The sequence below is a fragment of the Pongo abelii genome, chromosome 1, assembly GCF_028885655.2.
Source record: "Pongo abelii isolate AG06213 chromosome 1, NHGRI_mPonAbe1-v2.0_pri, whole genome shotgun sequence".
Classification (NCBI taxonomy): domain Eukaryota; kingdom Metazoa; phylum Chordata; class Mammalia; order Primates; family Hominidae; genus Pongo; species Pongo abelii.
This window is the reverse complement of record NC_071985.2, coordinates 6057077-6081348: the sequence shown is the minus strand read 5'-3', so window position 1 is coordinate 6081348 and position 24272 is coordinate 6057077. Positions and strand designations below refer to the sequence as shown.

Sequence of the window (24272 nt, the reverse complement as noted above, 5' to 3'; positions counted from 1 at the left end):
GGTGACAGAGCAAGAGCTTGTTTCAACACAATGTGAAAAGGAAATATAAGAAATAGCAGAGCCATGCCATATTCAAAAACAAAGGACAGCTCTTCTGGTTCCATCTCCTATCTGTGAAGTGCCAAGACAAAAGCAAGAATTCTAGTATTTATGACAGTCTGGTCATGGGCCATGCAAACTCTCACTTCAACACTCGTGTTTTTAGGGTGTCTAGGATGTACTGCCAGGGACCATAACAGGGTGAAAGTTGGACCTGGGCTGGGCACGGTGGCTCACGCCTGTAATCCCAGCACTTTGGGAGGCCAAGGTGGGCAGATCATGAGGTCAGGAGATGGAGACCATCCTGGCTAACACGGTGAAACCCCGTCTCTACTAAAAATACAAAAACAAAATTAGCTGGGCGTGGTGGTGGGGTAGTGGGCGCCTGTAGTCCCAGCTACTCGGGAGGCTGAGGCAGGAGAATGGCGTCAACCTGGGAGGTGGAGCTTGCAGTGAGCTGAGATCGTGCCACTGCACTCCAGCCTGGGCAACAGAGCAAGACTCTGTCTCAAAAAAAAAAAAAAAAAGAAAGAAAGTTGGACCTGTAGGGGAAATGACAGGAAGGCAGACTTGGTCATAATTGAAGAAAGGAAAAGACATGGAGCAGACATCAGATGCTCTGAAGTTCTAGTGTTGGCCCTGCCCTTGGCTAGTGGTAAATCCTTGGATAAATCATTTAATCTTTCCATGCCTCAGATTTCTTGCCAGGGAACGCATGAAGTTGGATTAATTGGCCTTCCATATCTAGAATCCTAAGACTCCTTGAACTAGAGCTTGCCAACAAGCTTAGGAGGCTGGTAGCTCCCCATCAGTGAAAGTATTTGAGCAAAGATGAGATTACCTTAATAACCATGACAGCCTCCTTTATTCCGTGCTTACTGTGTTTCTGGAAGTGTGCTAAGCATTTCTTTTTTTGCATGCTTCCTCTTAAGAATACTATGGAGTAGGCACTAATATCATCCACATTTTACAGGTAAGGAAACTGTTTACAGAAGTTAAGTCACTTCCTGAAAGTCATTCTGCCGCCCAGTGGTGGTGCCAGGATTTGGGCCCTGACTAGTGTCTTGCTGTGTGTCTGTGTGCTGCATTTCTGTGCTTGGAAAAGTCTGACTGGATGGCTTCATAAGGACACTTCCCTTTTTTTTTTTTTTTTTTTTTTTGAGATGGAGTCTCACTCTGTCGCCCAGGCTGGAGTGCAGAGGCGCAATCTCAGCTCACTGCAACCTCCACCTCCTGGGTTCAAGCCATCCTCCTGCCTAAGCCTCCTAGGTAGCTGGGACAACAGGCACATGCCACCATGCCCAGCTAGTTTTTGTATTTTTAGTAGAGAGGGAGTTTCTCCATGTTGCCCACTCTGGTCTTGAACTCCTGAACTCAGATGATCTGCCTGCCTCGGCCTCCCAAATTGCTGGAATTATAGGCGTAAGCCACCGTGCCTGGCTGGGACACTACTTACTTATGGAAACTATATGTTAAGAAATTGAGTGACTGGGCCGGGTGTGGTGGCTCACGCCTATAATCCTAGCACTTTGGGAGGCCGAGGCAGGCGGATCACGAGGTCAGGAGATCGAGACCATCCTGGCTAACACGGTGAAACTAAAAATACAAAAATTAGCCAGGCATGGTGGCAGCTGCCTGTAGTCCCAGCTACTTGGGAGGCTGAGGCAGGAGAATGGTATGAACCTGGGAGGCGGAGCTTGCAGTGAGCCAAGATCACACCACTGCACTCCAGCCTGGGAGATAGAGCCAGACTCCGTCTCAAAAAAAAAAAAAAAAAAAAAAAGGAAAAAAAGAAATTGAGTGACTGGCCTGGAAGGAGAAAGGGGAAACTCCTGAGCAAAAAAGCCCCTCCTATTTTTACAGTCTTAGCATTTACAATCGCATGCTGGTCATGGGGCACGGCTCCTATGGGCCTAAGAAAGCTTTCTGAGCTGGGAGGACGAAAGTAAATCAAAGTGTTCTGCCCAGCAACAGCATGTGGGACACCAAGGCTCAACTGAGCTGAGCAAATAGAAGACTTGAAATGGCTTTATTTCAGTGGGGGTTTGTTTAGTAGTAGTTGTTTTATAATTTTGTTTCTGTTTGGTTTTTTGAGATGAAGTCTCGCTCTGTTGCCCAGGCTGGAGTGTAGTGTAGTGGTGGCACTATCACACCTCACTGCAGCCTCGACCTCGTGGGCTCAAGGGATCCTCCTGCCTCAGCCTCTGTGTAGCTGGGACCTGACTAGCTGGCCAGCCATATCCCGCTAATATTTATTTATTTATTTATTTATTTATTTATTTATTTATTTAGGAAGAGACAGATCTCCCCATGTTGGCCAGGCTGGTCTCAAACTCCTGAGCTCAAGTGATCCTCTCACCTCATCCTCACAAAGTGCTGGGATTACAGGCTGGAGCCACAGCAACTGGCCTTGTTTTGTTTCAGTGAATAAAATTGCCTTTTGAGGGAGCTACAGAGGCAGTATAGCAGCTTGGAACCCAGGAAGCTTCCTTGGTCTTGTGTTTCTAAGGGTCCCAGACATATTATAAGCAACTGCCCCTGATGGAGGCGCTAGCGTATGAAGGGCTAGGTTCTGGAGCTAGACCGCCTGGACTTCTGTCTTGATCATGTGCTTTTGGGAACACGACCTATCCTGTCAGTGCCTCACCCTCTTCACATGCAAAGTAGAAACAATGACAGCAGCTGCCTCGTTGGGGTTACTGTGATGATGGATGTCATGACTTAAAACACATAAGGTGCCAACAGCAGTGGCTGGTACACAATGGATACTTAACAGAGCCATTCCTTTCAGGGTCAATGGGGTGATGACTATTTTATTTTTTTCTTTTTTTTTCAATTTGAGACCAAGGACTCAAGAAAAAAAATTCAGGCCAGACGTAGTGGCTCACGCCTGTAGTCCCAGCACTTTGGAAGGCTGAGGCGGGTGGATCACTGGAGGTCAGAAGTTCAAAACCAGCCTGGCCAACATAGAGAAACCCCACCTCTACTAAAAATACAAAAATTAGCCGGGCATGGTGGCACATGCCTGTAATACCAGCTACTTGGGAAACTGAGGTGGGAGGATCACTTGAACTCAGGAGGTGGAGGTTGCAGTGAGCTGGGATCATGCCTGTGTACTCCTGCACTGCAGCCTGGGGGACAGAGCAAGACTCTGTCTCAAAAAAAAAAAAAAAAAAAAAAAAAAAAATCATCCCGAAGTCATCAAGCAAGAATAACAAAGGTGGGCAGGCAGGAACTACTCAGCAGTGTAGAACGGGCCCTAGAAGCAAGGATTATTCCAGAGTCATCTGAACTCAGACTCAGAAGCAAGGATTATTCCAGAGTCATCTGAACTCAGACTCAGAAGCAAGGATTATTCCAGAGTCATCTGAACTCAGACTCAGAAGCAAGGATTATTCCAGAGTCATCTGAACTCAGACTCAGAAGCAAGGATTATTCCAGAGTCATCTGAACTCAGACTCAGAAGCAAGGATTATTCCAGAGTCATCTGAACTCAGACTCAGAAGCAAGGATTATTCCAGAGTCATCTGAACTCAGACTCACAGGCATCACGGACTGGCCAGTCCTGCCCCAGCTCAAGCCCTGATACTAGGGGGGCCAGGCTGGGTGGGGGCGGGTAGGGGGTGGCCCTTGCAAAACAGCCTCTATCCTGTGCAACAGTTTATAATTCAGCAGTGTGTTTTGTTTTTAAGATATGTCCAACTGGATATATGGCATTGCTGTTAAAGCTGTTTTTATTACCTGATGGAACTACAAGAAAGCCTAGGGATGTATTAATACACATAGGGTTGACAGGCCCATAACTATAAAGTAATGGCAGGCATTATCCATATATATTCATGGAAGTGGGAGTCCAGGGGCAGACACAGAACATTCCCGGAGGGAGCTGACCCACTTTATTATTTTTACGTAGGTTCAGATATTATTTCTCAGGTACAGCATAAAATGATGCTTTATTCCATCAACTATAACCCAGGCACACAGTCATTCCATTTCCCAAAGGAATACCAGCAAATAAACCTTCAGGCAGCAAACAGAAATGCATTTTCTCTCCTCTCCCTGCCTTCTTTTGAGGAACAGAATTAGCAGGTTTGCCTAGAGTACACTCTTCTCTCTTGAACCACATCCTCAATCCCCAAAGGGAACACAGTGAGATCTGCCCCAAAGGTAGTTCAAAGTTGGGGGCCCTTTCATTTGCTAGGATCTAACCCAGCTACTCAGGAGGCTGAAGCAGGAGGATCACTTTAGGCCAGGATTTCGAGAGCAGCCTGGACAACATAGTGAGATCCTGTCTCTACAAAAAAATTTTAAAAATTAGCCGAATGTGGTGGGGCATGCTGTAGTCCCAGCTACTCAGGAGGCTGCGGTGGGAGGATTGCTTGAGCCCAGGAGTTTGAGGTTATAGTGAATAGTGACGGCATCCCTGCCCTCTATCCTGGACGACAGACCAAGGGTCCAGCCCTAAAAAAAATTTTTAATTAAAAATTTTTAAATCTTTAAAAATTAAAAATCTTAAATTTTTCTTTAAGATTTATAAGAGGACTCAGTAAAGGCTGTGCTGGCAATAACATCAAACTACTGAATTCTTTGAGACTCACTGGAGATTGTTATTTTGCATGACATAACTAAACATCTTAACGGTTGACTTAATTACTTAGATGTCAGTCTGTGTGTTTTTGGTGTCGTAAGTACAAAGCTTAGAAATGTTACTTTTAGGGCCAGGAGCAGTGGCTAACACCTGTAATCACAGCACTTTGGGAGGCTCAGTCAGGCGGATCACCTGAGGTCAGGAGTTTGAAACCAGCCTGCCCAACATGGTGAAACCCCGTCTCTACTAGAAATACAAAAATTAGCCAGGCATGGTGGCAGGCACCTGTAATCCCAGCTACTTGGGAGGCTGAGGCAGGAGAATCTCTTGAACCCGGGAGGCAGAGCTTGCAGTGAGCCGAGATTGCACCATTGCACTCCAGACTGGGCGACAAGAGCGAAACTCCGTCTCAAAAAAAAAAAAAAAAATTACTTTTAAAACAAAGTACTAGCTCATCTCTAAGTAATACTATTTAAGTAGGCAAAAGCCCCTGCAGGTAGCCTGAACTTTATATACCCTTAGCTGAGGGGACAGAACAGAAATGATATGACATTTACAGAAACCCCTTTGTGGCCTGGCCTCATTGGAATTTTTTCTGTTAGTTAAATAAAGACTATTTGTTTCTATTGATTAAAAACAAAATAATTCATATGATGGGTTCAAGAAAACAAATTATTTCCCTAATGGACAGTGTAGGTCAGGACTAGAAGCAAACAAGGATCTTCCATCGCTCACACATCTCAGCACTCAAGCAAAAACTCAAAGAAAACAATGATACTGACGGCCACGTCATGCCCTGTGCTCACACAAGGATGCCAAGAGGCTTAATATGTGTTCCTTACCTGGACCCTTTTCACTGGATCAGAAACACGGATGTCTTAGTCTGATAGGCATCCTCTGCTGATGCATTTTAAATGATTGAGTCAATAATTTGATGGGCCACTTTTTATAAGATGCTACGATACCCTATGAAGCACTATTAAAATATTCATTTTTCCGCACACCAGATGTGGCCCGATTGTTCATAACCGATATTGGTTCTCTGTCAAAAGGACCAAAGGCAGCCCTCTAAGATATTTCTCACAGATATTCTGTTTTTCAGTGGCTAGGGAGACATGAATAGGAAGCAAAGCTGGGTCCCTGCACCCACGATCTTTGTGCCATCAAAGTGCCACTACTGGCAGGTTCCTGGGCACCATCTAAGACCAACCCCACTGTGAGGTTGAAGGAGGCTGATCAGAACAGTGGTCCTCCACCTCTGCCCTGACTTCCCAAGTCATCTTCTATTTATGTGGAATTATTCCCATAACTGGGGCCAGATGATCCCACCCTGGGAAGACTGGGCAAATTCCCGGAATGCTGACCTGAAAGTCCAATTTTCCCAATGTTTCTGCTGTTCCCATGTCACAAGTCTTTGGGCAAAATCTCCCAGGCTTGAGAGATTTCAATCCAGCCTGGATCACCTCTCCACTTCCTCCATCCCAGAGTGAAATTAAAAATCCCGTCTGCTGTCGATAAGGAGTCCCTTCAGGCCCTAAAGTTTAGGAAGAGGAATCCCTATCTTGTCTTCTTCACTGTCATCCCGGCACATCAGTTACTTAAAACAATCCAATTTCAAGAACTGATAGACCTTCATTTCTGGACATGCCAAAAACAAACAAATTCCAGAGGATCGGCTTCAGGGTGGCAGAATGGAAGGAGTAAAAGCCAACCACGGGGCCAGGTGCAGTGGCTCACGCCTGTAATCCCAGCACTTTGGGAGGCTGAGGTGGGCGGATCACCTGAGGTCCGGAGTTCAAGACCAGCCTGGTCAACATGGTGAAACTCCGTCTCTATTAAAACCACAAAATATTAGCCAGGCATGGTGTTGGGCGCTGGTAGTCCCAGCTACTCGGGAGGCTGAGGCAGGAGAATCACTTGAACCCAGGAGGCGGAGATTGTGGTGAGCGAAGATTGCACCACTGCACTCCAGCCTTGGTGGTGAGTGAAACTCCGTCTCAAACAACAACAACAACAAAAAGCCAACCATGGGATCTGTGGCACAGCTCTCACTTTCACCATTAGCTCAGCCAGGACTGGCGAAGGAGCGCCTACTGGAGAATCTTATCCTCTGTTCCTTAGCTGTTTAGATGTATAAAGCCTGAGGGCTTTGCACCTAATTAGGGTTTCAGAGCTTTGTTTTTCTCTCATCTAATTACATTTGCCCTGTGGGGAAGAGCCTCTGGTCCAGGAGGCGTTGCTCTCTGAAAATTTGTCTCAGCCCAACAACAGGTGAAAGGTGAGAAGGTGAACGGCTCCTCTCCCCACCAATGCAGTGAGATGCAGAGCCAGGCCCTGGCTTCTTCTTGCTCCTCTCCTTTCATTATCTCTAACTCCAGTGTCAGCCCTCAAGCAGTCCCCTGCTTTGTCACCCCTGGCAAGGTGGGGAATGTTCTCTTAACCTGCAGCTTTCTCCTTCGGGAACAAAGCGCAGCCTCTTAGCAGCTAGAAATCAACTCCTGCGCTCGGGGCCTTCCAGCCAGACCTTCTGCGGTGCACCCTGGTAGGGGGTAAATTATCCTGAGCTTGGAAAATGTGACTGAAATCACCTCTGACAGAGGGAAATGGGTTTTCATAAAAGACGTTTCCTCACCTTTGGTTACAACTCAATTCAACTGATCATTTCCCACCCTGGATCTCAAAAGAAATTTCTGTTTTGCTTCTGGGTATGAGCCCGGGTGATAATGAAAGGTACTTAGGAAGCCAGGCCTATAGAAGCAGTGTAGCCCTCAGAGGGGCATGGCTGACTTGGCTAAGAGTAGGACAGGGTGTGGGGTTGAGGAATCCGTGGGGACTCAGGGCATCCTGTCGCAGACACAGGAGCTGACCCAGCCACAGGGTCACAGGACAGCCTGTGTCACCACAGTCTCTGTGCAGAGTCCAGAGTTCACAAATGAGATAAATGGACATTTGCTGACTGGGGTAACTCAGCATCTATTCACCCTATTTCCGGGAAAAGCCTCAATTTACATGTGGGAATGGACCACGCCCTTATTGTTATAGGAGTTATTAAGAAATTATTTTAGGCAGATAGAGAGGAAAAGAGGTCCTTGGGAAGTTTTTGTTTCTTTAAAAGCAGGTCTAGAAACCTTTCTTGTCTAACAGGAGAGCCCCAGCTCTAAGAGCCACCGGCAAGCTTTGATATGCAAACGCAGGCCACTGGAAACTGAGTCCACCCAAACATGGAGATTCCAGCTTTCTTCCTTGCCCCAACAGGTGGCTGGCAACACGGCCGCCCCCACATATCCCTACGTGTGTAGAACATCATGGCGCCCTGTATTTGCATCTTAAAAGGCTAGAGTGGGAGGGCCAGTTTTTTCACAGGCTATGTGAATGACATGCCCGGTCAAACCAATCCTCTGAGCCCTATGCAAGCCAGCACCGCCTCCTCCAGCCTCCTCATATAACTAGCTGATTACACCACACACACACCCTCCCCCAACATCCCCTCTCCCCACCAGGGTTTTCTCCTGTTCAAATCCCCTCTCCCGCTGTCTCTGTACTGGGGAGCTGTTTTCTTCTTCCTTCCTTCTTTCTTGTATATTAAACTTTTCACTCCTTAAAACCACTCCAGGTGTGTCCGTGTCATTTTATCCAAACGTGTGCTTGACCAAGAACCCTGGTGTTCCTCCAGTCATCTGAGCCATATCATTATCTCATTCTATTTTTGATGGCACTAACCACCACCCTACCCTGCTCCATCAGAGCACTCATCCTCCTGAGCTCTGTGAATGGCTCAGGATGCACAAGTGAGAGAAAAATGTAGCCAAGTGAGGAGGCAGAGAGAAACTGCCTCCTGGTAACACAGTGTGCGCCCCTGGATCAAGCCATGCCTGAAGGCAGGTTATTCTGAACTTTTACAATAAGTGCTCTTTTTGTTTAAATCATTTTGGATTGGGTTTTTGTTCACTTGTAAGCAAAAGCACACTATGATGAAAGGGGATACGAGACAAGTATCACAAATCCAGAAATGGGGAGGGCCCAACCCCAGAGCCCAGGCCAGTCAGGGAAGTGAAGAAACAGACAGCATCTGAGACGCCTATGCCCAGTATCCAGGGGCTAGGTCCATGGTCTTTGAGCCTTAAGATGTAGGAGATCCCCGTGGGGAACTTTACAACAGCGTAGATTCCCACTCATTCCCACAGCCAATTCTCATCCTTAAGTCTGGAAGGGGAACCAGAGGTTTGGTTTTTAACCAATATCCAGGCAATTTGGAAGCAGATAACACAGAGAATACTTTGAGAAACACTTCCCTACACTCTGAGCTGGGAGTTAAAGGACGGGGTTCCAGTCTCTGCAGTGAGGCAGTGGCAAGAGCTCCGTGGGCGGGAAGAATATTAGGCCAGAGCTTAGAACAGGACTACAGAAGCAAGCATGGAATGGAATGTCACATCTGGTGATTTGTGACATACAATGAGCCTGCAGATCACAGGCAATGATTTTTGGAAACTCATCACACAGCAGTTTGAAGCAGCAGGAACAACGATTTGATCCAAAGTGCCATGTGAACACTTCCGAGTCTACAAACGTTTTCATAGGTCAATCTAAGCTGTTCCTCCCAACTGACCTATCTGGCAGTTAGAGATTAGGAAATTAAAACTCAGAGTGTCTAAATAGCATGCACAAAGCCACAAAGCTCACTGGTTCAGTAGCCTAGACCTGGGTCCCAGTCTGTCTGACACCAAACCCCACACTTTTCAAATAATTCTCCCTTCCACTGGGGGAAAGGCTGGGTCTCAGGAAAGGTCTAAGGGACACACAGTGTGGGGATCAGTGAGACCCTGCTCAGCAGGCCCAGATGACGGAAGAGGGTGCTCCACCTGACTGCACAGGAAGGCAAGGCCATTTTAACTTTGCAGCATCTTCAACTCATCTGGCTCAAGAAATCCCAGCCCAGCTTGGGGATGGAGAGTAGAGGAAGACAGGGGCACCCTTGCAAGTGAGGACTAAGCTCTGATTTTTTTTTTTTATCTTACCCAAATTCCCTATCTAAAGGGTCTGGGGAGTGATGCCCTACAAACCATAAATTCTCAGCAGATGGATTTTATTTAACCCTATATATCGTGACTTACTTTCCAACCTGACTCTGTCATAACATTATGAGACAAGGAAGAAAATCAAAATATTTTACCCCAAAACATGGGCTTTTTTGTCCATATCTTGAAATGGCCCTGCAAAGCTGTCCTTTGTGGGGGAAAATTTGTATCTGTAAAGAATCTTTATTAACATAGCTAGATATTTTTCTTCCAGGCCCTCCCAATCCTAAAGAGATTAACTAAAAGTCTAGCACTTTTTTTTTTTTTTTTTTTTTTGTGAGACGGAGTCTCACTCTGTCACCCAGGCTGGAGTGCAGTGACATGATCTTGGCTCACTGCAACCTCTGCCTCTCGGGTTCAAGAGATTCTCCTGCTTCAGCCTCCTGAGTAGCTGGGACTACAGATGCCCGCCACCACACACAGCTAATTTTTATATTTTTAGTAGAGATGAGGTTTAACCACATTGGCCAGGATGGTCTCAAACTCCTGCCCTTGTGATCCACACCCCCCTGGGCCTCCCAAAGTGCTGGGATTACAAACGTGACCCACCATGCCTGGCCAAGTCTAGCACCTTTTAAAGATCTGAATAGCAAACATTTGTCATCTATTGTCTCTGAAGACAGCCTCTATAAGACTTCAAAAGAACCTTGGTCTCCACCATCTTTTATCTTAACTTGAAAATTTCCTTTCTATGGATCCCAGGTCTTTAGACAAACTCACTGAAATTTACCTATAGCCTGGAAGTACCCCTCTCTTCCTGCTTTGGTTCCACCTTTCTGGACCAAACCAGTGTATTTCTTAAATGTCCTTGATTGATGTCTCATGCCTTTCTAAAATGCATAAAACCAAGCTGTACCCCGACCACCTTGGACACATGTTCTCAGGCCCTCCTGAGGGCTATGGCAAGGGCCATGGTCACTCATATTTGGCTCAGAATACATCTCTTCAAATATTTTACTGAGTTTGACTCTTTTCGTTTACAGGAGCAATGCAAATGATTTTCTTTGATCACAGTGTCAGCTCCTGACACTGGGATGTGCCCATCTGTGCTGTTGACTCTTCCCTTGGAATGAGAGAGGGAGATGGCTCCCAGTGTGGTTGGAAATCACCCCGCTCCACCACAACACAGTGCAACAGGCCCCGGCTTCATGCCCATTCAGTTCAGGACAAGTTTTTCGGAGCATCTATTCTGGGCCAGGCCCGTAGGATACTAAGATGAAATAGAGACAGTTCCTGCCTTTGAAGTGTGGTGATTTACTGGTGGGGAGAAAGGAAGAGGCCCATGAAAAGTCATGTCTGTAGAAGGTAAGAAGGGGCACAACCGCCATGGCAGGGGAGTCACAAAGGAGAAGCATTCAGCCCGCCGAGAGGTCCCAGGACCTTCCTGGAGGATCAGTCCCCAAACTGACTGTGACAGGGAGCAATACCCAGATAACAGCAGAGGCCCAGAATAAGAAAGAGTCTGTGAGTGGGCAGAATTCCCTCCAGGGTCATGCGGGGAGCTGACTTCTGATTAGGGCATTTCATCCTTCTCTGAAATGCAGCTGAGAACTGGTCAGCCTCACTCCCTTGCTGAGGCCAATAGCAATCCCTGACGACCTCGCCACAGGTCCAGCAGGTGCCCCATCCACACTTTGTCCCTAGCACCTACCTGGAAGCTCCAAACACCTACCTGAGGGGCCAACTCTGACTCCCAAGGAGGTGACACCTCCTGCCCCTTGTTGATAGAAATTGATAAGGAAATAGGACTGAGTTATAAGCTTCTTTCCATGTCAAATATTTAAAGGCAATATAATGTTCATGTTTAAATAATATTTCATGTGTAATTAAACAATCCCTTATTGTTAAATAGATGGGTTCCAATTTTGAACTGCTATAATCTGTGTATGTGTCCTTGATTAAATCCTTAAGAGAAATCCCTAGAAATATTATCTTAGGGTCAAATGGCTTGGATATTCTTTAAACTGCTGATAATTATGGGAAATTGCCTTCCAGGAAGGTTATAACAATTTGCCTGATCCCCAGCAGCAACAGACTTTACAAAGTACTCAGTATCTAATATTTAACTTTGATAAAGATAAGTTTCTCCCTTCTTTTTCACTTAAAATGCTGTGTCCCACCCACTTTTCAGTGTGTCTTCACACTGACAAGATGGTTGGCTAATACTTCAGAGCTTGCAAAGCATCTTTATAGACTTTTAATCCTCCTAACAACCATGAGAGATGGAGCTTACTATTATCATCCGTGTTTGCAAATGAGGCCCTGAGAAGTTGAGTGATTTCTGCAAGGTCTCAGAGCCAATAGACACTGGTAATGAGATAAAACGCAAGGTCCCTTATCTTTGGAGCCCAGTGTTCCTTCCACATAGGTGGTTCTCCATCCAGGCTGCCCAGGAGAATGTGGAATCTCCAGCAGTTCTGACTTAACTGGCCTGGTGTGGATGTCTGTGATGGGTGAACATTCCCAGACCCTTTTGAGAACCTGATAAAACTGGTGGACCCATTTCCCAGAAAAAGGGACGCACAACAAAATAATTGTCCTGAGTGGGTCTGACAGAATCAAATGAACCCTTTAAATCTGGATCTAGAAGTCAGAGACTGAGAAGGTCAGAGATGCAAAAGAGATGCAGTGCAAGAGAAATCCTCCTACTGATTTTGAAGATAGATGTTGGCACCCTGTGTCAACAACCTGAGAGTGGCCTTGAGGAACTGGGAGCACCCCAGACTGACAAACAGCAAGAAGAATATGGGGACCTCAGTCCTACAACCACAGGAACTGAATTCTACTGGCAACCAGTGAGCTTGCAAAGAGGACTTGGAGCCCCAGATGAGAAGCAACCTTGGCTACCCCGATCTCAGCCCTGTGACATCCTAAACAGACAATCCAGCCATGCAACACCCAAACTTCTGACCTATAGAAACCCCGAGATAATAAATGGGCATTGCTCTAAATCACCAAGTTTGTGGTAATTTGTTACACAGCCATAGGAAGTGAATCAACCTGATGTATCTGAGCGCCTACTAGGTTATCATTAAGATTACTCTTCAAAGGGAAAAATTATTTTTCAAAATGTTTCTGCCCTACCTTCCATGAACATCTGATGATGGATGGACACATGCACACGTAAAGGTAGACTGTGTTTAGGTGGGCATGGTGGTGCATGCCTGTGGTCCCAGCTACTCAGGAGGCTGAAAGAGGAGGATCACTAGGGCCCAGGAGTTCAAGGCTGCAATGAAGCTATGATTGAGCCATTGCACTCAAACTTGGGCAACAGAGCAAGACACCAGCTCTAAAAAAATTAATTAATTAATTTTAAAAAACTGCTGAATGCTATAAATAAGATTGGAACTTGCTCTGCTTTTACAAGATCACTGTTAGATGACCACTGACAAGAAGACCGTGCGCTGGTCTCTGCAGGAAGCAGGGTCCTGGGCAGCTCTGGGGGCAGAGGAGACAGGCTTGGGGCAGAGACACCTCAGGGCATTTTCAGAAAACAGCCAAAGCAGCCATTCCAGCTTGCCCAGGTAGATGGCAAGTCAAGGGGAAATGATTCCAGGAAGGTAGGGAAAGATGGAATTCTGGAGAGCATTAGACCTTAGATTGGGAGTCTGAACATCTTTCCGTATGCATCAGGAAGTCATGGAAAATTCACAGACTGGAGTGACTTTGGCAAAGGTGGGATATAGGAAGACTGATCAAGGCACGGGATAGACCCACGGATGAATAGGTTTCTGGTCAGTTTGTCCCTGTGGTTTTCTATGCTGAGGAGGTGGGAATGTGCTGAGTGAGTCAGCCGTGGATTTGTGTCCCTGCCTCACCTCACTCCCCACTGTCGTGGATTTGTTGGCTCATCTGTAGTGCGCTCCCTGAAGAAACACTCAGTTCACTCAGCTTGTTTCTAACCCAAAATACTCTGCAGGGCCCATCCTCTTGTCTTTGCCTGGGGATGCCAGACCACAGCACTGCAGCTGCCTTCCACCTTAGCACTAGTGGGCTAAATGATGACTGCCTTGCTGTCCCAACACCACCAATCAAAGGGAAGACATCACCACTGGGGTCAGTACAGCCCAAGTGACAAAGTCTATTCCCTCCTTTCTCTCCATCCCATGGACCCTTGATTTGCTAAGAGGGAAGATACTTTCTCATGGTTCAACATCACTTAATCTGCACAATTGCTTCTGAAGGCTGACTCAGCCAGAGACCCTTGATATCTGGGCAAAAGTGCATATAACTTTTAAAAGGGTTACTACTGTTTTAATATTCCATCTGTCTTGAGTCAGACCACCACCAAGGGCAGATCAGATCAGAGTTAATACTATATATCAAAGTCCTGCCATCAGCCTGTAGGATTTATTACTAGCATCTGTCCACTTCAGAGCTATGAGAACCAATGGAATTGGATCTAAGGTTTTGAGTTGGCTCTTCTGCATGGAAATTTGATGCAAACGCTCTAATTTATTGGCCCTAAAGGGCTTTGGCAAGTCATTTTGGCAAGTCACCCACTGAACATAGAGTGAAATTTGCAGAGGTTTCCCCTCTCTCGAACAGTGGTGTTCTCAGCACGTACAGGGAAGTTCTGCCCCCTTCCAGCCTGGTGAGCTAGGGGATTTTGCCTACCCTTTCTGAGCCTCAGTTTTCTCATCCATAAGATGGGAATAAAAACATGGTCCTGGATACATGTCTCATGCTAGGCACCAAGGCAGGGTAGTCTTTCCCCTGAACACCTTGCTCTTGACCCATCACCAGTAAGGCATGCATTCATTGCACAGAAACTTAGGCATAGGCCTACCAACGTGCCTGATGTTGTGTGAGGCCTGACCCCTGTGAGGATGCACTTCCATCTGTGTGAATGGATTTACAAGACCAGCCCTCACTCTCAGGACTGAGGGCACTGGTGCTCTAACTTGTCTGAATATTGGAATCAGCTGGAGAGATTCTGTAAATTACCGGTCCTATTCCACCGCTGAGATTCTGATTTCATTGCAGCCTGGTCATTGGGATTTTTAAAACTCTCCCTAGGAATTCCAATGTGCAGCCAAGTTTGCAACTACAGGGAGCCAGGCTAGTGGTGCGGTCAGCATGGTGATAATTGGGCTCAGGAACCTATGACCTCAGCTTCATCAGGAGACCCGCTGTAAGTATTGGCCCAACAAGAGGGAAAGGAGCTGAGTCAGATGATACCACTGAGGCGCATGAGCAAATGAAAAAACAGGAACCCAGATGTGAAGCTGGGGCTGAGTGTTGGAGATGCCACTATAGAGACCCTGGTCTTAGCAATCCAGACTTTTCCCCAGTAGAAGGGAGAGGCAAAGATTATCCTGGCAGGGACTGTGTAAGGCCTTTCAAGGTTGACCGTCCATCTCACCCTGCTCGCTTTCCCTCCTTCCCTGCAGAACAGCCTTTCACCTGAATACTCCAGGCTTTTGGTGAACAACCCCTGGGCTTTTGTACCCATTCACACCCAAAATCAGGGGGAATTCCTTGAAATGGTTAAAATGCAGAAGTGAAATTTAGAAGCCCTATGAATGAAACAACAATCCAACAAAAAATTCCCAACACTTTAAGCAAGTGCTTTTCAGGCAGAGCCTTTAAATTGCTACTGTCCCACAAGCTTCTGGAATCGTGTGTGTGTGTGTAGAGCAACAGGTGAAGCAGCAACCATAAGGTAGCCTGCTTCAGGTCTGGCACCTGTTTTCACTGCTGTCATGCCCTCTTCACGGAGATCCTGACTTAAATATGTACACATGTGAATGCTGATTTCCTAGCATGAATTTTAACTCAGCTGCTGCTCAAGCATCAATGATTCCCAATTCCCATCAGAGTGAATGGCCCCTTCCTGGTCTCTGCAGTCAGTCCTCTGAAGCTGCTCAGCTGCACCCCTGGGAGCTGAGGGGCCAACTCTGACTCCCAAGAAGGTGACCCCTGTCTCCCTTCCAGGGCCAGAGATGCAACATCACACACACACTGCCTTTGGAACGTGTGATTAAGCTTTTGGCTGCCAGTAGCCTGACAGCTTCCAGCAGCTTTGTCTGCCACTGTGTCCGCTTCTCTGTGCCAAAGTCGCTGAAACAAAGGGACTGCAGATGTTGCTGTGAAGTCCTTCTGCTTCTCCAGGACAGAGGAAAGCACTACATTGGGTGGGGGGTGGAGCGGGGGGTGATGGACTGTGGGAAACCTGCATGATGCGCGTGAAACAATAAAAATGAAGCTGATTTTCTTCATAGCATTTGCTGCTGTAGAGATACATTTGTTTCTGTGTCCCTCTCACTGGAATGTAAACTCTCTGAAAGCAAGGACTTGGCTTATTGCTGTATCCCAAGAGCCTGACACAGTACCTGGCACATGGTAGACACTCAATAGATGTTTGAGATAGGGAGGGAGGGAGGGAGAGAGGGAGGGAGGCAGAAAGGGAGGCAGGCAGAAAGGGAGGGAGGGAAGGAGCAAGTAAGGAAGGAAGGGAGGGAGGGAGGGAGGGAGGGACATAGACTGTGGAGTTGGATAGACTTGGCTTTAATCCTTTCTGTAGCAATTCTAGCTGTGTAAAAATACGCGAGTGAGTCATTTATTTTCTTTGAGTCTCTTTCTTCATCATAGTACCAATTAACAGGGCTGGGGTAAACAGAGTGATATATGTAAGGTTGCTAGCACTATTGGCAATCAAAACATGAGAGCTACTTATTTACATTGTGAGTATTACTACTACTGATATTATTAGTTCTGGACATTACTAATGATGTGAGCACTGGCCTTTCATCAGAGATTACTGGATAAGGAACATTTACCATCTGGTCTCTGCTCATTGTGCTAAAGTTCCTTCTTTATCCAACAACACTTTCTACTGTTTTCCCAATTTAGTGAAAGGATTAATCTTTTCACTCTCATTCTTCCTGTTTTGTTTCCAATAATATGGGTCCCATCCTTCCTCATGAGATGGGTATCTCAGCAATTGAGCCCACCCCACCCACATATTTGACCCTGATCTAAGACCCTCATTTCTGGGAATGAACCTCAGATCAGCCATGATAGAGGGTAGCCTGGTTTTATCTTTTTGCTTCTGACCAGGATCCAACAATTCTCATAAAATTTTCCCCAGCCTGTTCAGTGGAACTGTCAAAGCATCATTTTCAAAAAGTGAAAACATGATTCTTATATAAGTCTATAGGGAGTGTGTGTAAAGATCTGTTTACTTCACAAAAGAAAGAACCAGAGGATGGTAAAGCTGTTTGAAAAGAGAATTGGAAGGAGAAAGATTTGGATAGACTATCAGAAACAGCATGCTGACATAAGTTTGCTAATTTGGAAACCTCACTCGTTAATGTCCTGTAGAGCAATAAAATCTTTTTACAGGACAAAAATCATTTGTATCTCTACCAAGCAAAAATTAACATGTAACTTGGCAGAGTCTGGGCCCTAATCAATAGTAAATAGTAAGTCAAACAAAAGTTCATTCCCTTAGAGAGTTAAAAAAAGCTTTGGTGGTTTGTTAGGCAACCTTCCAGTATGGCATTAGAAAGACGTGCAGTCATCCTATTTTTACTTCCAAGTTTGGGATAATTTTTTTTTTTTTTTTTTGAGATGGAATTTTGCTCTTGTTGGCCAGGCTGGAATGCAGTGGCGTGATCTCAGCTCACTGCAACCTCCACCTCCCCAGTCCAAGCAATTCTCCTGCCTCAGCCTTCCCGGCAGCTGGGATTACAGGTACACACCACCACATCTGGCTAATTTTTGTATTTTTTAATAGACACAGGATTTCACCACGTTGGCCAGGCTGGTCTCAAACTCCTGACCTCAAGTGGCCACCTTGGCCTCTCAAAGTGCTGGGATTACAGGCATGAGCCACCATGCCCGGCCAAGTTTAGGATACATTTTTAAAATAAAATTGGTCCCCCTCAGCCTGGTGGATGTCCCTGCAGAATGTAAAAATACTATTATGTTCTAGATGCCTGATGCTGTCAATTCTCAATGGCCAGAAGAGGGCATCTGCGCAGATCAGTTCAGGTGTCTATCCCTGGTCCGATCGCCTGTGCCCAGGGTAGCATATCAGGTACACAGGGCTGTTTCTTCACTGCTATTGGTAGAGCAGCTTTTCCAAGAAGGGGATAGGCTGGAATGGAAGAAAAGAGTCCAAAGAGGAAGGAACCACAACCGAAAGAGAATTGCTTTCTTTTCAGTTGTGGGAGCACCAGTTTAATGCCTCTTTTCCACACTTGCCCAGCAGAGGAAATGTTTTAGCCGAATGACAGAAAACCTAGGGTAGCCTTTTCGGTGCCTCCTGACAATCACAGAAGCAGGCTGGGATCCTACCCAGGTATGGCAGAGCAAGTGAGGCCACCTAGGTGGGAATCCTTACCCTCCTAATCCTGCAGGTTCACTTCACAATCTTGTGTAGACCTTAAACCGTCATTTAGACAGTTATATGAAATGGGGTTTTTTCTGGAGAAAAGGACAGTGAATGGGGATATGGGGATTTTTTTTTTTTTTTTTTTTTGAGACAGAGTCTCACTGTGTCACCTAGGCTGGAGTGCAGTGGCACGATCTTGGCTTACTGCAACCTCCGCCTCCTGGGTTCAAGTGATTCTCCTGCCTCAGCCTCCCGAGTAGCTGGGAATACAGGCGCCCACCACCACACCCAGCTAATTTTTGTACTTTTAGTAGAGACAGGGTTTCACCATGTTGGCCAGGCTGGTCTCAAACTCCTGACCTCAGGGTAATCCACCTGCCTTGGCCTCCCAAAGTGCTGGGATTACAGGCATGAGCCACCGCTCCGGGCTGGGGATTTCTAAGTCCACTTGGCTCTCTCCCCTCTGGGCCTCAATGGGCAGCATTTTATCTGTAGCCTTTTGATCTTATAATAGTTTAACTAATGGATCTATTTTGAGTAAGGACATGTACAAATCCTTTTGTGATTCCAGGAGGAGATAAGAAGTACAAAGTGCAATTATAAAATTATCATTGTCACCATTATCTCCAATGGATCTATTGCAAATAGAGGGCCATCATTACTGCTCTTAGGCTCCCTTTAGGATTAGGGATGCAGATTATCATCTAGGTCCTGTGGTCTCCTGGAGTGAGCAGGGAGCACCACCTCCATTAGTTGAAAGAAAGAAACGTAAATGTTATGAGATGAGACTAGGGCAATGACTCCCTGTTCTTGAGACAACCAGTCAATTCAGTGTCAAAGAGAAACTCAGTAAGCTTTGACGCCTTGCTCTTAACCTACAAACTCGGTACAGCCACAGAAAGAACATGGAGCAAAATGAAGAAATGGTTTAGTTCCTGTAAGAATCCTTCCATGCTTAGGCATTGTTTAATCCAGATGACTGATTTTTCAAAGAATCTTGCCATATCTGATTTGAAAGCACACAAAGTAAGTGGCTACTTCACGCCTTGTCTCTTGGCTCTAGGATCATATTGGGATCAGGCTTCGGGATCAGGTTCTTTGCAGATCAGAAATGGCATAGGGGAGTGTGCCGGGGATCAGACAAACCTAAGCACACATCCAGATTCTGCCATTTTTTTTTTTTTTTTTTTTTAGCTGTGTGGGAAAATCTCTTTGCTACTGACATGGTTTGGCTCTGTGTCCCCACCCAAATCTCATGTTGAATTGTAATCCCCAGTGTTGGATGTGGAGCCTGATGGGAGGTGATTGGATCATGGGGGTGGTTTCTAATGGTTTAGCACCATCCCCCTAGTGCTGTCTCATGATAGAGTTCTCATGAGATCTGGTTGTTTAAAAGTGTATAGCACTCCCGCTTTAGCTCTCTTCCTCCTTCTCCAGCCAAGTAAGACATGCCTCCTTCCCCTTCTGCCATGATTGTAAGTTTCCTGAGGCCTCCCAAGCCATGCTTCCTGTATGGCCTGTGGAACTGTGAGTCAGTTAAACATCTTTCTTTCTTTCTTTTTTTTTTTTTTTGGAGATGGAGTCTCACTCTGTCACTCAGGCTGGAGTGCAGTGGTGTGATCTTGGCTCACTGCAACCTCCACCTCCAGGATTCAAGCAATCCTCCTGCCTCAGCCTCCTGAGTAGCTAGGATTACAGGTGTGCGCCACCACACCCAACTAATTTGTGTGTGTGTGTGTGTGTGTTTGTGTGTGTGTGTTTAGTAGACACGGGGTTTCACCATGTTGGCCAGGCTGGTCTCTAACTCCCGACCTCGTGGTCTGCCCACCTCGGCCTCCCAAAGTGCTAGGATTATAGGCATGAGCCACCGCACCTGGCCCACCTCTTTTCTTTTTAAGTTACTCAGTTTCAGGTGGTTCTTTATAGCAATGCAGACTAATACAACTACTTTGAATCTCACTTTTCCTTATTTGGAAAAATATTTTCATTGAAGTGTTATGGTGAAGATTCAATACAATTAAATGATATAACATATGTAAAGGGCTTATCAATAACCCAGTGGCTAATAAGCAGTCAAGAAGTGGTAGCTCTCAGTATAGTCAGCCTCTAAGAAGAGAGCAAATGTTTATTTTCAAGAAGAATTATGCAGAAAGGGCCACTTTCAGTCTACCATCCCCCCAAATTCCATGAAGGAAGGATGGTGTGAGCAGCAGGGGAAGAAAGGAAAGTGGGCATGAGATACCATAGAACCTGCGAGGAATGAAGTCCCTCTGTGTGTGCCTATATCAATAATTTAAACTTACACATTCATGAGATGCACTGTGTTTATTAGGATGTACAGTGCCCCTAAGAATCTGAGAGTTCCTGAGAGACAGAGACGGTGTCTTATTCATCTGCTCTCCCCAGGTCCTGGCTTACTACCTGGCACTTATTGGGTAATAAATGTCTGTTGAATGCATGGAAAAAGAAAGGTAGGAAAGGTATGAAGGAGAAGATGGAGGTCACGACCAGTAGAAATCTCAGCCATTCTGCCTGGGCTCCATGTCATCTCCCTGCTATTAGGCCCATCAGAATGTAAGCACAAATGCCTAGAGAATGACAAGCTTCTTTGGGACTCTGCTGACCAGACATGACATAAGGCTGGACAGCTCCTGGGGAACTTCCAAGAGCTGGCTCCGGGCAAAGTGACTAATCCTAGGAGCTGCTGGCTTGGCTGCCTCTCTCCCTTCCTTATTTCCAAGATTGGTTACCTCCTGCTCTGAAATAGCAATTGATTTTCAGACATGAGTTGATAGAGCCATGATTTTCTAATACTGTTCCAAAGGGGCTAAAGTACCTCTGAGGAGCAGTGCGGGCTAGGATCAAACTCTCCCTACCTTCCACTCCACTCCACTCCCTACCTTGCCCCTCCACCTCTGCCCACTTTCTATTTCCTCAGGCACAGCAGCTTCTACCTTATGGATTACAAATTCTGGTCATCCATCTATGGTTGCATTAGGAAAAGAGTACTTCTACTTTCATTTTCTTTTCTAACCACTGCCCTAGAAGAATAACACCTCACATTCTCTGGTAGACTGAAGCCCGCAGCTGCAAGGATGCTCAGAAAACCAGACTTCTATTCATTGGCCACTTGCTGCACTTTCTGTCCCTCGATCCTTGCAACATACCTTTGAGGTAAGCATTAAAATCCCCATTTACAAGTGAGAAAACCAAGGCAAAAGAGGTTCAGTTTATTTCAGGCTCAAATGTGCCTCCAATAGCTTATAGCCTCTACAGCTAGTGTTTGAACCCAGGTCTGAAACAAATAGGATTGAGAAGGGGAGGGAAAAGAGGAACAGAAATTCTTTTCTATAAAACAATTGTTTATGCAGCCAGCATTTCTTAAAATCCAGTTTGTGCCTACAGACATAATCTTTGAATTTGCTTTGTTTCTCGATGAATAACTTGGAAGCTATTCAAACAACTTGGAAGCTTCCTTTAAAAGGAACATCAGGAGGTGATTTTTGACTAACCCTAGGTGTACTTTCTAAGCCAAATAGATCTGCAAATAAGAAAATGAGAGGACGTGAGCTTGAGGAAAATGATAGGCATTCCAACCTCACCTGCTTGCTGACGACCTCCACGTGATTTCAACAATGATTTCAAATATTTCACTTTTTAAGTCAGTGTGACTTAAGCATGAAATTGGCTCTCCCTAAAGCTCCCCTAAGGCCTAAACAGTCATCATTACCATAGCTGTGACAGGGAGACTGTTGAATTTATAATCTATTGGCCATACACAGCATAGCGTATAAACCTAGCTCATGATTTCTTTGCAATAGAAGTGCACTTTTTCATCATATTCCCTTCACAACTTACTCACCAGATCAGACTTTGAGCTCTCCTCCTTGCTTAGCCTGGATCATTTGAAATGGTCATCCGTCCTTTGGCCCCAATACTTAAACTAAGGCCTATGAACAATAAGATAATTTTCTTCAGTGGGACTTTTTTGTTTAATATAATATTAGATATTTCCCCTGATACAGGGCTCAATCTTTTTCTTTTTAAAGCAATATTTCTCAAAGTACTTTTCAAAGAACTTAAGTTTTATTATGCACTTCACTAAAAGAAAAGTCTGTGATCTAATAAGTTTGGGAAATATTGAGAATTAGAGCTCCCTCTCAGATATGTACTGTAGCCACTCAGCTTGTTACAGATGAAGTAAACATTGTAATATTCACCCAGCTTTTGAGGTCTATTAACGTCACCCAAATGAGTATTCCATGGAATGCACTTTGCAAAAACCTATTATTCAAGAAAATTCTGGAGCACAAAAGCTATTAACATAATCCCATTCACAAAATCACACCAAATATCTAAAATCATGTTTAAAATCTCCTAGAAATGGGTTGAATTGCCCACTTCAGAGACAAAGTGATTCTTTCGTAATAACAAGTGTTGTTTAGTGAGTACTTGTTATCTCATTGAATCCTGAGGACTACCTCACAAGGTAAGTATAGCTCTTTTCATTACACATGACAAACAAGGCTCGGAGAGGTTAAGTAACTTGCTCAAGGTCACAAAACTGCAGAGCGACAAAACTGGAATTTTGAATCTAAGCTCAAAGGGTCACCAAACCAAATTTGGGTCCACCCACCCAGCATATCAAAGTCAAGCACTGATATCAGCATTGGTGAGACAGAAGTTGAGGCATTTATTGCAGGCAGCAAGCAAGAGTATCAGGCAGCTGATGCTTACAGCCTAATCTCCCTGATGGCATATGTGTAAGGGTTTTTAAAGGTGGGAAGGCAGAGGTTGCAGGCAAGGTCATACAGTACATGGAGGCTACGTATTGGTTTGGCCAAAAAAGGCAAAACATCTCAAAGTGAGGGCCCACAGGATAGGTGACCATTAGATGAATTCAAAGATTTTCTGATTTGAGACCAGTTGCAGTGGTTCACACCTGTAATCTCACTGCTTTGGGAGGCTGAGGTGGGTGGATAACTTGAGGCCAGGAATTTGAGACCAGCCAGACCAACATGGCAAAACACCATCTCTACTAAAAATACAAAAATTATCTGGGCGTGGTGGTGTGCGCCTGTAATCCCAGCTACTCAGGGGGCTGAAGCATGAGAATCGCTTGAACCTGGGAGGCAGAGGGTTCAGTGAGCTGAGATCGTGCCACTGCACTCCAGCCTGGGCAGCAGAGTGAGACTCTGTCTCAAACAAACAAAAACCCAAAGATTTTCTGATTTGTGATTGGTTAAGTTTTGGCTACAAACTTGGGTCAGCAGAAAGGAATGTTCTGCTCTGGCCTGTGGGTGTGACTGCCTCCTGGTCCCTCAGGAAGAAAATTAGAACAAAGAACAGTTGTGAGAGTTCAGTCCTCAGTTCCTCCTTATCTGAGATCTACGAGCCAACAGGTGGTATTTTCCATTTAGCCGGGTCTGGGTTTCTACAAAACAACTCAGGGACATATGTTAAGATGTTATCTGTAGTTTCTATAGGGAAACAAACATTTTGTGGCTCTAATTTTCTTTTTTTTAATTATACTTTAAGTTTTAGGGTACATGTGCACAACGTGCAGGTCTATTACATACGTATACATGTGCCATGTTGGTGTGCTGCACCCATTAACTCGTCATTTAAGATTAGTTTGTGGCTCTAATTTTCTTGGCTATTGTTTTAAGCTATTATTACCTTCTTACTTATCAGGGTGCTCATCTACTTCTTGAGGCTAGCCAGGCAACTGGAATTTTCCCTGGAAGGACTCAAGAGTTTCCTTTATTTTTCATGCCTTAAATGGGTCTGATCTCCCTCTTCAAAGCTCAAGCTCTTAAGGACTATGCTATTGTTGGATTTTTCGTATTGGAGCAGAACTTCCCTCCTACTCAAGAACACCCCTTCTTCAGACAGCCTGGCTGGGTCTTCATCCTGGGAGAGCTCATGAAACACAGACCAGATCTTGGCCCTCACATGTGTCTAGGCAGAGCTGAGCCTGAGCAACGCCAAGCGTTCCCCCGGTTTTACATGCCCCAGCCAATCCAGAGTCAAGATCCACGCTCAGCTCCTTCCCTGCAAAGTGCTAGTGATGAAGGATGGAGATCAAGTCAGCAAACTCCAGAAATGGTCTTAGACTAGGAGTCAAGCCTTGAGATCCTATTACACACCAGATTCATTCCCTGATTAGAGCTGCTGAATTCTTTCACTCCCACTGCACTCGTGCTAAAGTTTCTTTCCTCCAGCCTCC

The 24272-nt window shown here is 45.5% G+C and overlaps 1 long non-coding RNA gene across 1 annotated transcript; it reads right to left on the bottom strand.

The window, feature by feature from the left end:
• Positions 1–20356: 20356 nt before the first annotated feature.
• On the bottom strand, positions 20357–21996 carry LOC103892114 (uncharacterized). The gene is made up of 3 exons (XR_656345.2): positions 21906–21996; positions 20944–21210; positions 20357–20801 (listed from the first exon to the last, which is right to left on the bottom strand). It is a non-coding gene; the product is annotated as an uncharacterized LOC103892114 (long non-coding RNA).
• Positions 21997–24272: the final 2276 nt, after the last annotated feature.